We start from the raw sequence: 15,143 nt of genomic DNA on the forward strand, positions 1-15,143 counted from the left end.
CTAGGAATAAACCTAACCAAAGAGGTAAAGGATCTATACCCTAAAAACTATAGAACACTTCTGAAAGAAATTGAGGAAGACACAAAGAGATGGAAAAATATTCCATGCTCATGGATTGGCAGAATTAATATTGTGAAAATGTCAATGTTACCCAGGGCAATTTACACGTTTAATGCAATCCCTATCAAAATACCATGGACTTTCTTCAGAGAGTTAGAACAAATTATCTTAAGATTTGTGTGGAATCAGAAAAGACCCCGAATTGCCAGGGGAATTTTAAAAAAGAAAACCATATCTGGGGGCATCACAATGCCAGATTTCAGGTTGTACTACAAAGCTGTGGTCATCAAGACAGTGTGGTACTGGCACAAAAACAGACACATAGATCAATGGAACAGAATAGAGAATCCAGAAGTGGACCCTGAACTTTATGGTCAACTAATATTCGACAAAGGAGGAAAGACTATCCACTGGAAGAAGACAGTCTCTTCAATAAATGGTGCTGGGAAAATTGGACATCCACATGCAGAAGAATGAAACTAGACCACTCTCTTACACCATACACAAAGATAAACTCAAAATGGATGAAAGATCTAAATGTGAGACAAGATTCCATCAAAATCCTAGAGGAGAACACAGGCAACACCCTTTTTGAATTTGGCCACAGTAACTTCTTGCAAGATACATCCACGAAGGCAAAAGAAACAAAAGCAAAAATGAACTATTGGGACTTCATCAAGATAAGAAGCTTTTGCACAGCAAAGGATACAGTCAACAAAACTCAAAGACAACCTACAGAATGGGAGAAGATATTTGCAAATGACATATCAGATAAAGGGCTAGTTTCCAAAATCTATAAAGAACTTATTAAACTCAACAGCAAAGAAACAAACAATCCAATCATGAAATGGGCAAAAGACATGAAGAGAAATCTCACAGAGGAAGACATAGACATGGCCAACAAGCACATGAGAAAATGCTCTGCATCACTTGCCATCAGGGAAATACAAATCAAAACCACAATGAGATACCACCTCACACCAGTGAGAATGGGGAAAATTAACAAGGCAGGAAACAACAAATGTTGGAGAGGATGCGGAGAAAGGGAACCCTCCTGCACTGTTGGTGGGAATGTGAACTGGTGCAGCCACTCTGGAAAACTGTGTGGAGGTTCTCAAGATTAAAAATAGACCTGCCCTACGGCCCAGCAATTGCACTGCTGGGGATTTACCCCATAGATTCAGATGCAATGAAACGCTGGGACACCTGCACCCCGATGTTTCTAGCAGCAATGTCCACAATAGCCAAACTGTGGAAGGAGCCTCGGCGTCCATCGAAAGATGAATGGATAAAGAAGATGTGGTTTACGTATACAATGGAATATTACTCAGCCATTAGAAACGACAAATACCCACCATTTGCTTCGACGTGGATGGAACTGGAGGGTATTATGCTGAGTGAAGTAAGTCAATCGGAGAAGGACAAACATTATGGTCTCATTCATTTGGGGAATATGAAAAATAGTGACGGGGAATAAAGGGAAAGGAGAAAAATGAGTGGGAAATATCATGAGAGAGACAGAACATAGAGACTCCTAACTGGGAAATGAACTAGGGGTGGTGGAAGGGGAGGGGGGCAGGGGGTGGGGGTGAATGGGTGACGGGCACTGAGTGGGGGCACTTGATGGGATGAGCACTGGGTGTTATTCTATATGTTGGCTAATTGAACACCAATAAAAAATAAATTTACAAAAAAAAAAAGTTGCGTGCTCTTTCAACTGAGCCAGCTGGACACCCCTTCTAATTATTTTTATAGGTGATGAAGTCACTTCATTAGCTGATACTGACTCTGTAATTGCAATACTATCTAAAAACACAAAACAAGACACCTCCATTTGGTTTAGCCTTAATTTCTTAAAAATTTTTTTCTATTTTATCTATTTTATTTTTTCGTATAAATGTACTCTTTAATCCCCATCACCTGTTTCTCCACCCTCCTCCTTTCTGGTAATCCTCTGGGTTCTCTATAGTTAATAATCTCTTTCTTGGTTTCTCTTTCTCTCTCTTTTTTATTATGCTCATTTATTTTGTTTCTTTAGTTCCACATATAAATGAGATTATATGGTACGTGTTTTTCTCTGACTTATTTTGCTTAGCATTATATTCTCTAGCTCTATCCATGCTGTTGCAAATGGATACTTTTCATACTTCTTTATTAATGTTCATATATATACACACACAGATCTTTTTCAAAAAATGATATTTATTTGTTCATGAGAGATAGAGAGGGAGAGACACAGGCAGAGGGAGAAGCAGGCTCCCTGTAGGGAGCCTGATGAGGTACTTGATCCCAGGACCCTGAGTTCATGCCCTGAGCTGAAGGCAGACGCTCAACCACTGGGCCACCCAGGTGCCCCCACACCACATCTTCATCCCTTCGTCTATTGATGGACACTTGGGCTGCTTCCATATCTTGGCTATTGTAAGTAATGCTGCAATAAGCATAGGGTTATATGTATCCCTTTGAATTAGTGTTTTTGTATTTTGAGGGTAAATGCCTAGCAGTGCAATTAATTACTGGATTGTAGGGTAGTTCTATTTTCAGTTTTTTGGGGAATGTCCATACTGTCTTCCACAGTGGCTGCACCAGGTGCATTCCCAAAAACAGTGCAAGAGGGCCCCTTTTTCTCTACATCTTCACCAACACTTGTTTCGTGTGTTTTTGATTTTAGCCATTCTGTCAGGTGTGAGGTGATATCTCATTGTATTTTGATTTGCATTTCCCTGACGATGAGTGATGTTGAGCATCTTTTCATGTATCTGTTGACTATCTCTATGTCTTGTTTGGAAAAATATCTGTGTCTTCTGCCCATTTTTTAATTGGATTATTTGGTTTTTTGGTATTGAGTTGTATCAGTTCTTTATATATTATGGATACTAACCATTTATTGGATATGTCATTCACAAATATTCTTCTCCCAATCTGTTGCCTTTTAGTTTTGTTGATTGTTTCCTTCACTGTGCAGAAACTTTTTAATTTAGTTCTAATAATTTATTTTTGCTTTTATTTCCCTTGCCTCAGGAGACCTATCTAGAAAAATGTTGCTGTGGCCAATGTCAGAGAAATTACTGCTTGTGTTCTCTTCAGGGATTTTTATGGTTTTAGGCCTCACATTTAGGTCTTTATTTCATTCTGAGTTGTCCAGTTTCATTCTTCTGTATATAGCTGTCTAGTTTTCCCAACCCAATACTATTTGTTGAAGAGATCATCTTTTCCCCATTGTATATTCATTCCTCCTTTGTTGAAGGTTAATTGACCATATGATTATGGGTTTATTTCTGGATCTTCTGTTCTATTCTATTGATCTATATGTCTATTTTTATGCCAGGACTATATTATACTATTTTAATTACTACTCTTTGTAATATAACTTAAAGTCTGGAATTGTGATACCTCCAATTTTGTTTTTCTTTTTCAAGATTGCCTTGGCTCTTTGAGGTATTTTGTGGTTCCATACAAATTTTAGGATTGTGTGTTCTAGTTGTGTGAAAAATGCTGTTGGTATTTGGATAGGGAGTGCATTAAATGTGTAGATTGCTTTGGTAGTAGAGACATTTTAACAATATTTGTTTTTCCAGGGGCAGCCCGGGTGGCTCAGCAGTTTAGTACCGCCTTCGGCCCAGGGCATGATCCTAGAGACCCCGGATCGAGTCCCATGTTAGGCTCCCTGCATGGAGCCTGCTTCTCCCTCTGCCTGTGTCTCTGCCTCTCTCTCTCTCTCTGTGTGTCTCTCATGAATAAATAAAATCTTTAAAAAAACAAAAATACTTGTTTTTCCAATCCATGAGCATGGAATGTCTTTCCATTTCTTTGTGTTGTCCTGATTTTTTTTTTCATCCGTATCTGGTTTTGTTAGGGTAATGAACAACAATTTGAAAGTTTTTGTTCTTCTTCTATTTTTTGGAATAGTTTGAGAAAAATAGGTATTAACACTTTCAATGGTAGAATTTGCCTGGGAAGCTGTCTGGTCCTGGATTTTCGTTTTTTGGGAGTGTTTTGATTACTGATTCAATTTCATTGCTGGTAATCAGTCTGTCAAATTTTCTGTTTCTTCCTGCTTTATTTTTGGTAGGTTATATGTTTCTAGGAATTTATCTTTCTGCTAAGCTATCCAATTTATTGGCATATAGGTTTTCATAATATTTTGTTGCAGTTGTTTGTATTTCTGTTGGTTGTTATTTCTTCCCTTTCATTAGTGATTTTGTTTATTTGGATCCTCTTTCTTTTTGGGGGGAGTGGTGAGTCTGGCTAGAGGTTTATTAATTTTATTAATTTTTTCAAAGAAGCAGCAGCTCCTGGTTTCATTGATCTATTATTATTTATTTATTTTCTATATCATTTGTTTCTGCTCTTTATTATTTTTTTCCTTTTGCTGGATTTAGGGTTTGTTTGTTCTTTTTCTAGCTCCTTTATGTGTAAGGTTAGGTTACTTGACTTTTTTCTTTTTTTTTTTTGCTTTTTGAGGTAGGCCTGTATTGCTCTAAACCTCCCTCTTAGAACTAGTTTTGTTGTATCCCAAGGGTTTTGGAGCAATGTGTTTTCATTTTTGTTTGTTTCAATGTACTTTTTAATTTTTTCTTTGATTTTTTCTTTGTTGACCCATTCATTGCTTAGTAGCATATTATTTAACCTCCATGTATTTGTGGTCTTTCCAGATATTTTTTTCCAGTTGACTTCTAATTTTATAGTGTTGTGGTCAGAAAAGATGTATGTATGGTATGACTGATTTTTAAAAAATTTTCAGACTTGTTTTGTGACTTAATATGTGATCTGTTCTGGAGAATGTTCTATATGTACTTGAAAAGAAGGTGTATTCTGTGTTAGGATGGAATGTTCTAAGTATGTCTGTTAAATCCATTTGGCCCAGTGTGTCATTCAAAGCCACTGTTTCCTTGTTGATTTTTTGCTTGGGTGAACTCTTCATCTATGTAAATGGGGTGTTAAAGTTCCCTACTATTATCGTATTATTGATTATTTCATTTATGTTTGTTATTAATTGTTTTATGTATTTGGGTGCTCCTTTTTTTAAATTTATTTTTTATTGGTGTTCAATTTGCCAACATATAGAATAACACCCAGTGCTCATCCCATCAAGTGCTCCCCTCAGTGCCCGTCACCCAGTCACCCCCACCCCCTGCCAACCTCTTTCTAACACCCCTTGTTCGTTTTCCAGAGTTAGGAGTCTTTCATGTTCTGTCTCCCTTTCTGATATTTCTATTTGGGTGCTCCTATGTTGGGTGCATAAATATTTGCAATTGTTATATCCTCTTATTGGATTGTCTCCTTTATTATTATATAGTATCCTTCTTTGTCTCTTGTTATAGTCTTTCTTTTATTATTATAATTTTTTATTTTTAAAGATTTATTTATTTATTTAGTCTTTCTTTTAAAGTCTATTTTGTTGGTTGTAAGTATTGCTACCCTGGTTTTCTTTTGACATCTGTTTGCATGATAAATTTTCCCCATTCTCTCACTTTCAATCTGCAGTTGTCTTTTGATCTGAAATGAGTCTCTTATAGATGGGTATTGTTTTTTTCTCCACTCTGTCACCCTGTGTCTTTGGATTGGAGCATTTAGTTCATTTACATTCAAAGTAATTATTGAGAGATGTGTATTTATTACCATTTTCTTACTTGTTTCATGGTTGTTTTTTATAGATTTTCTCTGACCCTTTCTTCTGTTGCTCTCTTTCATGGTTTGTTGACTTTCTTTAGTACTATACGTGGATTCTGTTCTTTTTATTCTTTGCATATCTACTACTGGTTTTTGATTTGTGGTTACCATTAGGTTTGTATAGAACATCTTCTGCATATAGCGGTCTAATTGAAGTTGATGGTTGCTTAAGTTTGAACCCATTCTTTCCTTTCCTTCATCAGTTTTAGGTACATGGTGTCATATTTTACATCTCTTTATTTTGTGAATCTCTTGACTGATTTTTACAGGTATACTTGTTTTTCCTGCTTTTGTGTTTTCTACTTTTCTTACTCTTACCTCTAGTCTTTTGTTTACAGTCAAAGAGTCTCCTTTAAAGGAGCCTGTCGTGTAGGGCTGGTTTAGTAAACTCCTTTAGATTTTGTTTGTCTGAGAAACTCTTTATCTCTCCTTGAACTCTGAATGATAACCTTTCTGGATAGAGTATTCTCAACTACACAGTCTTCCCTTTCAGCACTTTGAATATATCATACCATTCCCTTTTGACCTGTAAAGTTTCTGCTGAAAAATCTGCTGATAGCCTTATGGGGTTTCCTTTGTGTGTAATTGTCTTCTTTTCTCTTGCTGCTTTGAAAATTTTTTTATTTATCACTACTTTTTTGCCATTTTAATTACTATGTGTCTTGATGTGGACTTCTTTGGGTTGAATTTTGGGGAGGATCACTGTGCCTCCTGGATCTGGATATCTGTTTCCTTTTCCATATTAGGGAGTTTTTCAGCTATTGTTTCTTCAAATAAATTTTCTACCCTCTTTTCTCTCTTTTCTTGTTCTGGAATCCCTGTAATATGGATGTTATTATGTTTCATGAATTATGGACTTACCTTTAATTTCTTGCACAAAGATTTTTTTTTTTTTACGATTCTAATGTATTTTCTTATGCCAGTTTTAAGAAAATCTAGGACAAAATGTGCTTATGATTACATTGGACTTGAGGAAAAATTTCTATAAGCTCTGAGAGTCTAGGTAAACCATCTAGGGATAGAGACAAGAAGCAGAGCTGAACTGATGGGAGGGTTTTGGGGTTACATAGGTGAAGCTTCCTCTATCTTTGTAGAAGTTTAACAATGTGAAATGCAACAGATTGAAAAGTTTTCTCTCTCTGGGTGACAAATGTCAGGGAAGGGGTGAAAGAGGATGCCGTATCACTTCTTACTCAAGAATCTTAGACCAACCAAATATGCATAAAGACCACTAGTAAGGAGCCCCAAGTTCTTGTCCTAGCCAGTTACCTACCACTTGTCTTTATCACTTGGGGGAAAGGACTAAACTTCTCTTGGAATGAGTTTCTTAATTTGTCCTGTAAGGAATTTGAAAAGATGATCTTGTAAGATTCCATTTCTTAAGTTCTAGGAGTTGGGTCAAATCAAAAAAATTGAATGATGCACAGGTGGAGAGGCAAAAGTGACCTGCCCCCCAAGAGGTGCCAGGTGTGACTTGAGAGAGAAGTAATTGTGCACAGGTGTAGGTTCACTGGGAATATGAGCTTCTTCCTCACAGAATTTACCTGTGCCTTCAGGATCTGCTGGATATTCATTATGTTAAGTCTGAATTTATGACCTGAAGGATCAGAAAACACTGGTTTCACACTGGGATTTCAGGTCGTGGATACCCCAGTAGCAAGCCAGGAGCTATTTCAAAAAAGAATTATTTCCAAAGTGGGCCAGGGGCCTCTGTTATGATTTTGTTTTCTGAGCTCCATGCAGCATCCTATCTTCCCCAGAAACTTCAAGCTGGGTCAGAAGATCAGAGAGGCTTACATCAGATGGAGCTGTGTTTTCCTCTGGGCCACTCAAAGGTGGAAATCGTATACATTACTGTGTATGTGGCAGGTGGCAGGAACAATATATCCAAATATGGGATAAATTGCCTCCATATCCAAAGAGGATCAACAAGAATTGTGGTTCTTTCTAGTTCGAGAAATACCATTTAGAACAGTAGCTGTAATTAGAATCAATCCCTGATTAAGCTTATTTTACATCATTTCAGTACTTCTGAACTGATGAGCAGTTTTGTTCCTCAGAGGACATTTGGCAATGTTTGGAGACATTGTCACAGTGGGGAGGCTATGCTACTGGCATCTGGTGGCTAGGGGCCAGGGATGCTGCTTAGCTTTCCACAATGCAAGAATTATCTAGCCCAGGTATTGACAGTACTAAGACTAGTACCCAGAGATCTTCAGTCTTGAGATAGGTTCTAGTAGAACAGACAATTTTAAAAGATTTGTGGTCAGGATTGCTGCCTGCATCTGTCATATTTTTGATGGTGGTGTTGCTTTCTGTTTTCATAGAGATTGTTCTGGAAGAATCTGTACCAGAATGGGGATTCTGCCGTTAGCCAAGGGTATCCTTGTGACTATACACTTGGGCGTGTGGACATGACCACGGGAAGGGTTCACCTGTCCACTAAATCACAGAATGAATGTGTGTGTCCCCTGGGTACCAGACATCATTTATCATTAACTCCATGCTCCTGTGTTTAACTGGTGGCCCACGTTGCATGCTCTCCTAGCCCAGAGCTAGATTCAGTAATTCCCAAAGGTCTGGGGCTCTCTTTACCCTATGAATAGTTACACTGCTTGGTGGCTGCCACCTGCAGACCTGCATTCTTCATGTTCCCCATAATTGGCAATTGCAGGTGACCTTGGAGCTTCTAAGTCCGTGGGGCTTCAATGTCAGCTTCATTTCAGCTTAAGCAACTGACTTGCCCCCATGGGCCATGACTGTCAGTGTCCTGGTGTCTGAAGGCATTTGGATACAAGCCAAGCTCAAATTCCACGTTCCTGTGGGGAGCTGTTCTCTGAATTTACTTCTGGTACCATTTACTTGGTTGTTGCTCTCAGTTACAGGCATTAGTATCTACTTTAGTTGTTCATTTTTTTTTTTAAGATTTTACTTATTTATTCATGAGAGACATACAGAGAGAGGCAGAGACACAGGCAGAGGGAGAAGCAGGCTCCATGCAAGGAGCCCGATGTGGGACTCAATCCTGGGACTCCAGGACCACGCCCTGAGCTGAAGGCAGGCACCAAACCGCTGAGCCACCCAGGGATCCCTACTTTAGTTGTTTAAAGTGCAAAGGACTCTATTAGGGGTACAGCTACCATACTGAATCATTGGAAGTTTTTTTTTTTTTTTTTTGGAAGTTTTGAATAAACCCTAGGCTGATCTTCCAAAACCATACTACAGAACTGGGCCACTGTGGGAAATGTGGCTTCTCCTTGACAAGTGAGCTGCTATCCTGGTTGGGCTCCAGGATCTGTCACCTTTGTCATAGTTGATGTGGCCACTAGTGAAATGGATGCTCCATACCCTACCTTGCCCCAAAGCCTAGTTTAAGTTCTCACACAAGTATGTCCAAATGGAAAACCTATGTTACGTATGGAACTCTAGCTACAAGAGAGCTTCAGAGAGGTCTGAGAAATGTAATTTTTAGCATTCAGGTTACTACAATGCAGAAAAGCAAGAAAATGTGGTATATATGCAATGAAATATTATTCAGCTTGAGAAAGAAACAAATCCTGCTACTTGCCAGAACATGGATGGACCTTGAGGACATTATATTAAGTAAGAGAAAAATACCATATGATATCACTCATATGTGGGATCTTAAAAAAAGAATTTCAAACTCATAGAAACAGAGAGAAAATGGTTACTAGGGGATGGAGACTGGGGGATAGGACAGATGTTATTTAAGAGTACAAACTTAGAACAAGTAGTAAATAAGCCCTAGAGATCTAATGCACACTTAGTGCATTACATTAGTGAATATAGACAACAATATTGTACTATAATCATAAAACTAGCTAAAAGACTGAAGTATTCCAAACATTAAAAGGAATTGATCATTATTTAATGTGATAGAGGGGCATTTTTTGCTATAACAGCAATCATTACCATAGATACATGAAATGAACATGTTGTATACCTTCAATTAACTCAATGTTATGTGTCAAGTACATTCAATAAAAAGTAAATATAAACGGATAAAAATTCTACAAGCAAATACTAGAAGTGGATTGACATGGCTCTTGAATGAGCCAATCTTTGATATCTGCTACAGTATGCAAAATAGAATTTTATGTAAGGCCGAAATGAGCAAGCACGTGCTGGTACAGCCAAAATAATTATTAGAAGGTTGAGTATCTTCATTTCATATGTAAATAAACCCTGCCTCAGGATCCCCATGGGCCCCATTGTTGCCCTGGCCACTATGTCCCCTTTCTTGGAATCCTTGAACTTTCTCAGTTTGTCAGCAACTTAAGGACAAATGCCTGGCACAGAGCTGTGGGCTACCATCTGCTCTTTGTGTGTGTGTGTGTAAGACCCTCAGTGTCCCTACAGTTCTGCTTCTTGGATGCCTGCTATCTACCCCCTCCTGTGGACTCCAGAGGGTTGGTCTACTCCACTCATACTCCCCAGCCCTGGGAAGTCTCCTTACAGCCTGCCATAGGGATGCCCTAGTCCCTACACACCTCCTGCCTGCCTAAACCAGCTTACTGTGGCTTCTTGGGGCATCCATGTGTCTCCTCCTGGCCAAGTGGGCTCAGAAGCAGTCAGTAAACAGTGATGGTGGCACTGGTACCCCAATGGGCAAATGCCCCAATGGGCAAATGCAAATGGGTCCATGAAGTGGTTGTGTGCTCTTGCAGAAACTGTGTTCTCCTGTGGACTTTGACTATAAGAAAGCGGGGGTAATACATATAGCATTGCTCTGGGTCCACCATGTTCTGAAAGATTTGTTTGAGTACTATAATTAGTGTGCTCCCCTCCCCCATTCATTCTACAAAGGAGGAAGCTGAAGCATGGGGAGGATGCTTTATACCAAAGCCCCTGCACTGAATTTTTTTTCTATTACAAATCCACACCAGATCTTTATTAATCCACAAAGTAGGGTAGATGGGAGTATTGTCCACTGCTTGCTCAGGCTCCTGGCCCTCAAGGGCACATCTGCAGAAGCAGATCCCTGCACTGGTCTTAACCGCATGAGTGAAACATCACTCATGGAACCTGAATGGCTGTGTTTGATTTTAAATATGACATGCCAACAAACACCCTTGATGACTTACTTGTGTATTAGTTTTCTATTGCTGCTATAATAAACGCACAAACTTGGTGACTTAAAACAACTTTATTTTTTATTTTTTTAAAACAACTTTATTTTTACACAGTCTTGTAAGTCAGAAGTCCAAAGTCAGTTTCACTGGGCTAAAATCAGGGTTTTGACAGGCATTCCTTCTGGAGCCTCTACAGGTCAATCCATTTCTTTTCCTTTTCTGACTTCCTGAGGTCACTGGCATTCTTGGCTCATGGTATCTCTTTGCACCACACTAACATTCCTTCTTCCACCACATTTGCTTCTTTCTCACTGACCACCCTGCCCTGTCTGTTTCTGTGTTTAAAAAATATTATTTTATTTTTTAAAAGACTTATTTGTTTATTTGAGAGGGCAGAGGAGGAGGGATAGAGAACCCCAAGCAGACTCCATGTCTAGCACGGAGCTGGACATGAGGCTTGATCCCACCACCCGGAGACCATGACTTGAGCTAAAACCAAGAGTCAGATGCTCAACTGACTGAGCCATGTGGGTACCCCAAGATTTTATTTATTAGAGAGAGAGCTCATGAGCGTATGAATGGGAGAGGGAGGGAGATAATCTCCAGCAGCCTGCACTTTGAGCACAGAGTCTTATGTAGGACTCAGTCCCATGATGCTGAGATCACCACCTGAGCTGAAGCCAAGAATTGGATGCTTAATTGACTGAGCCACCCAGGTGCAGTTTATATGGGGCCCACCTCATATTAGAATAATCTCCCACTCTCCAAGTCCCTAATTTATTCATATTTGCAAAGTTCCCTTTTCTATGTAAGTTAATATATATATATATATATATATATATATATATATATACAGGTTTATGGGATTAGGATGTGGTCATTTTTGGGGGCTGAATGATAATGTTGTTACTGGGGATTTTGAATATGTAAAAAATCTCAATATTGTAAGGACCAGAAAAATTTTGAATGAATTTGCTCTTCATTTAGTAGGAACTGGGTGAATGTCCGGCCCCATGACAAATATAGCTGACATTAAAGAGAAATTCTCCAAGACTATGCCATACTATGACTGTGAAATTAACAGGGGAGATTTCTTGGAAGAGATCTATGTAGTTCTCCATGTCACACAATATCTTAGACCAGCCATATATTTCAAGCTGACATGTGCTAGAACATAAGATTTTGTTAGTTGTTTTATAATATATGTAGCTTAGCTTATTTAGAAGATAAATGGGATGTAAGAACTGATTTTTACATTCATATATTTTTATTAGTGTATGGGTTATTAAATGTTATTAATATCCCCAACAATAAATACTTGAAGGGCTCATTCTAGGAGAGGAGATGAATCATGGGAACATAGTGATTACACTGCATTGTGCCCTATGTGCGGATGGTAGAGGGTAGTGATGGAGAGTTGGGAATGACATTCTGGAAAGCTTTGCTGTGGACATGAGGGAGTCCTAAGAAAGCTGGAAGCAAAGATTAGGAACTTAACAGGTCAACAAGGCGCAGGACATTTTTCACAAAAAAGCAAAATTGGAACCCCGCAGTGTGTTTTGGACATTGTGGCACTACTAGAGCAGATGGTGTGAAAGGATGTAAAGGGAGGAGGTTTGGGGTTAGGAGTGAGAAGAAAGCCTGGAGCCCCAGAGCAACAAAACAATGTGGTGTCTGTTCAATTCACAGTATTCGCACCATGCTGTCACTCCTCTTAGGCCTTATCCTGCTTGTACTGTGTGGAGCTTTAAATGCTATAAACCATTGAAAAATTTTTAGTTTTTTATTATGGAAAATTTCAAGAATATAAGAAAGTAGACAATCCTCTAAGGGAACCTCCGTGTTTACCCATCACCTACCTCAACAGTTAAGCACATTCTCTGACAGTTTTGGAGAATAGTTTCATTTATTCATCTCCGTTGATGTTGTAGCTGGAGGGGGAGGGGCAGAGAGAGAGGGGGAGAGAGAATCCCAAACAGACTCTGAGCTGAGTGCAGAATCCGACATGGGCTCAATCTCATGACCCTGAGATCATGACCTGAGCTGAAATCGAGAGCCAGACACCCAACAGACTGAACCACCCAGTGCCCTGTGGCTGGAGAATTTTAAAGCAAATACCAAACATCAGATTGTTTAACCTACAGCTACATCAGGACATATCTATCTATCTATCTATCTATCTATCTATCTATCTATCTAATCTATCATCTATCTATCTATCTATCTATCTATCTATCTATTTAACTTTTGGTTTCATAATTTCTCAGTTCACTTCAGTAAGAGCATAACATACAAGGCATTGCCATCCCCTTCCCCTCCTGGGGGTGATCCATCAGTCTGGGCTGCTCCAGTGGTTCATAGCTCATTGAGTGATAGGTACATGGTCACACAGATTTGTTTGCCTACTACGAAGATTATCTTTCACATTGTCAGCCTCTTGGGAAAAGAATTCAATGAGTTCATCCTCTTCTTCCTCCATAGTGTTCTCACATGCAAACTTGTGAGTGCACCCAATGTCTGAATCAATTCACATGGCCTGTAGGTCCAGTTCTTTGGGTTCTCCATTCTGGCCCACTACATACACATAGTCTTGCAGTGGGTGGAAGTGTCAGTCTGTTCTCCATACTCCTTTATTCAGTCACACACCTCCTCTAGCAGCTCTGTGAGATGAGCCTCTGAGCAAGCCTAGGGACCTTCACTACTGATTGGCTTTCATTTTGGTTGATTTGGAAAGAGCCCATCTAAATGGTCTTCTTGGGATCCACCTGGGTGGTTTCCCACTGTAGGTCATCCACTAGAGCCCTGCAGCCTCCTCAGTGTAGATGCTGGTTCCTCTGAGACTAGGCAGCTCCCAGCAGGGCCCCTAGAAGCAGGGCCAGCCAACCCCAGCCTTTCATCTGTAGCCTAATGGGGTTGTTCCACCACTGCTCCTAGGGTGGCCACCATGGCCCAGAGCTTGAAGATGGCCAGACTCTCGCTTCAGCTCCCAACCCTAGCACCTGGCTGCTGGGCAGTGGAGTATGTAGCTTTAGTAAATAAAGACTTAAAAAACATTTACAGTATTACATCCATCCAATAATAACTTCTCAATATCTTTAGTACTTATTTCTGCCCCCCCCCCATTTTTTTTAGAGAGAAAGAGAGGGAGTACAGGCAGACCAGCAGGGGTGGGAGGTGGTGGGGGGAGCAGAGGGAGAGGGAGAGAGAGAATCCCAAGTAGACTCCACTCCCCAGTGCAACTTGGTGCTCCATCTCACAACCCTGAGATCATGACCTGAGAGAAATCAGCCACTCAACCTACTGAGCCCCCCAGGTGCCCCTCCATGCTGTTCTTGTTTGAACATTAAAAAAAGAAATGTCAAAAAATTTTTTAAAAGGTTTTATTTCTTTGAGAAATAGAGCACAAGTTGGGGGAGAGGGACAGAGGAAGGGGGAGAAGCAGGCACCTCACTGAGCAGGGAGCCTGATGTGGGGCTTCATCCCAGGATCCTAGGATCATGGTCTGAGCTGAAGGCAGATGCTTAACTGACTGAGCCACCCTAGGTGTCCCAGTATGAATTTTGTTAAAAACTAATTCCTAAAATGGGAAATACATTGAAAAAGAAGTGGCTCTATGTCTCGAATTAGTGGCTTAACCATATACAGAAGAATTAAGCAATTCAAAATGCAGTAAAGGTTTTGTGCAAATCTAAGATCCATCCTAAACACAAAAAATGAAACCATATGATTATTGTCCTCTGATTGGCTTACTTCACTCAGCATAATACCCTCCAGTTCCATCCACATCGAAGGAAATGGTGGGTATCCGTCCTTTCTGATGGCTGAGGAATATTCCAGTGTATGTATAGACCACATCTTCTTTATCCATCATCTGTCGAAGGACATCAAGGCTCCTTGCACAGTTGGGCTATTGTGGACATTGCTGCTGTGAACATTGGGGTGCAGGCGTCCCAGCGTTTCACTGCATCTGTATCTTTGGGGGTAAATCCCCAGCAGTGCAATAGTGAAAGGTATTATAGGGGAAAGGAGAGAAAATGAGTGGGAAATATCAGAGAGGGTGACAAATCATGAGAGACTCCTAACTCTGGGAAATGAACAAAGGGTTGCAGAAGGGGAGGTGGGTGGGTGGGGATGGGGTAACTGGGTGATGGGCACTGAGGAGGGCACTTGACGGGATGAGCACTGGATGTTATGCTATATGTTGGTATGTATGGTATATGTTGGTATATCGAACTCCAATAAAAATATACAAAAAATAATAAAAATAAAGAGTACTTGGAGGAAAAAAATGGCAAAAAAGTACTAACTTGTTTTCCA

The 15,143-nt window shown here is 39.8% G+C and overlaps 1 protein-coding gene and 1 pseudogene across 1 annotated transcript in view; one reads left to right on the plus strand and one right to left on the minus strand.

Moving 5' to 3' along the window:
- DNAH5 (dynein axonemal heavy chain 5) overlaps positions 1-15,143 on the plus strand; it is a 297,281-nt gene that overhangs the window by 22,937 nt on the left and 259,201 nt on the right. The gene's annotated exons all lie outside the window — the stretch shown is intronic.
- LOC129498764 (protein canopy homolog 2-like) lies at positions 13,189-13,723 on the minus strand (annotated as a pseudogene).

This window comes from Nyctereutes procyonoides, unplaced genomic scaffold (assembly GCF_905146905.1).
Source record: "Nyctereutes procyonoides isolate TBG_1078 unplaced genomic scaffold, NYPRO_anot_genome, whole genome shotgun sequence".
Taxonomy (NCBI): Eukaryota; Metazoa; Chordata; class Mammalia; order Carnivora; family Canidae; genus Nyctereutes; species Nyctereutes procyonoides.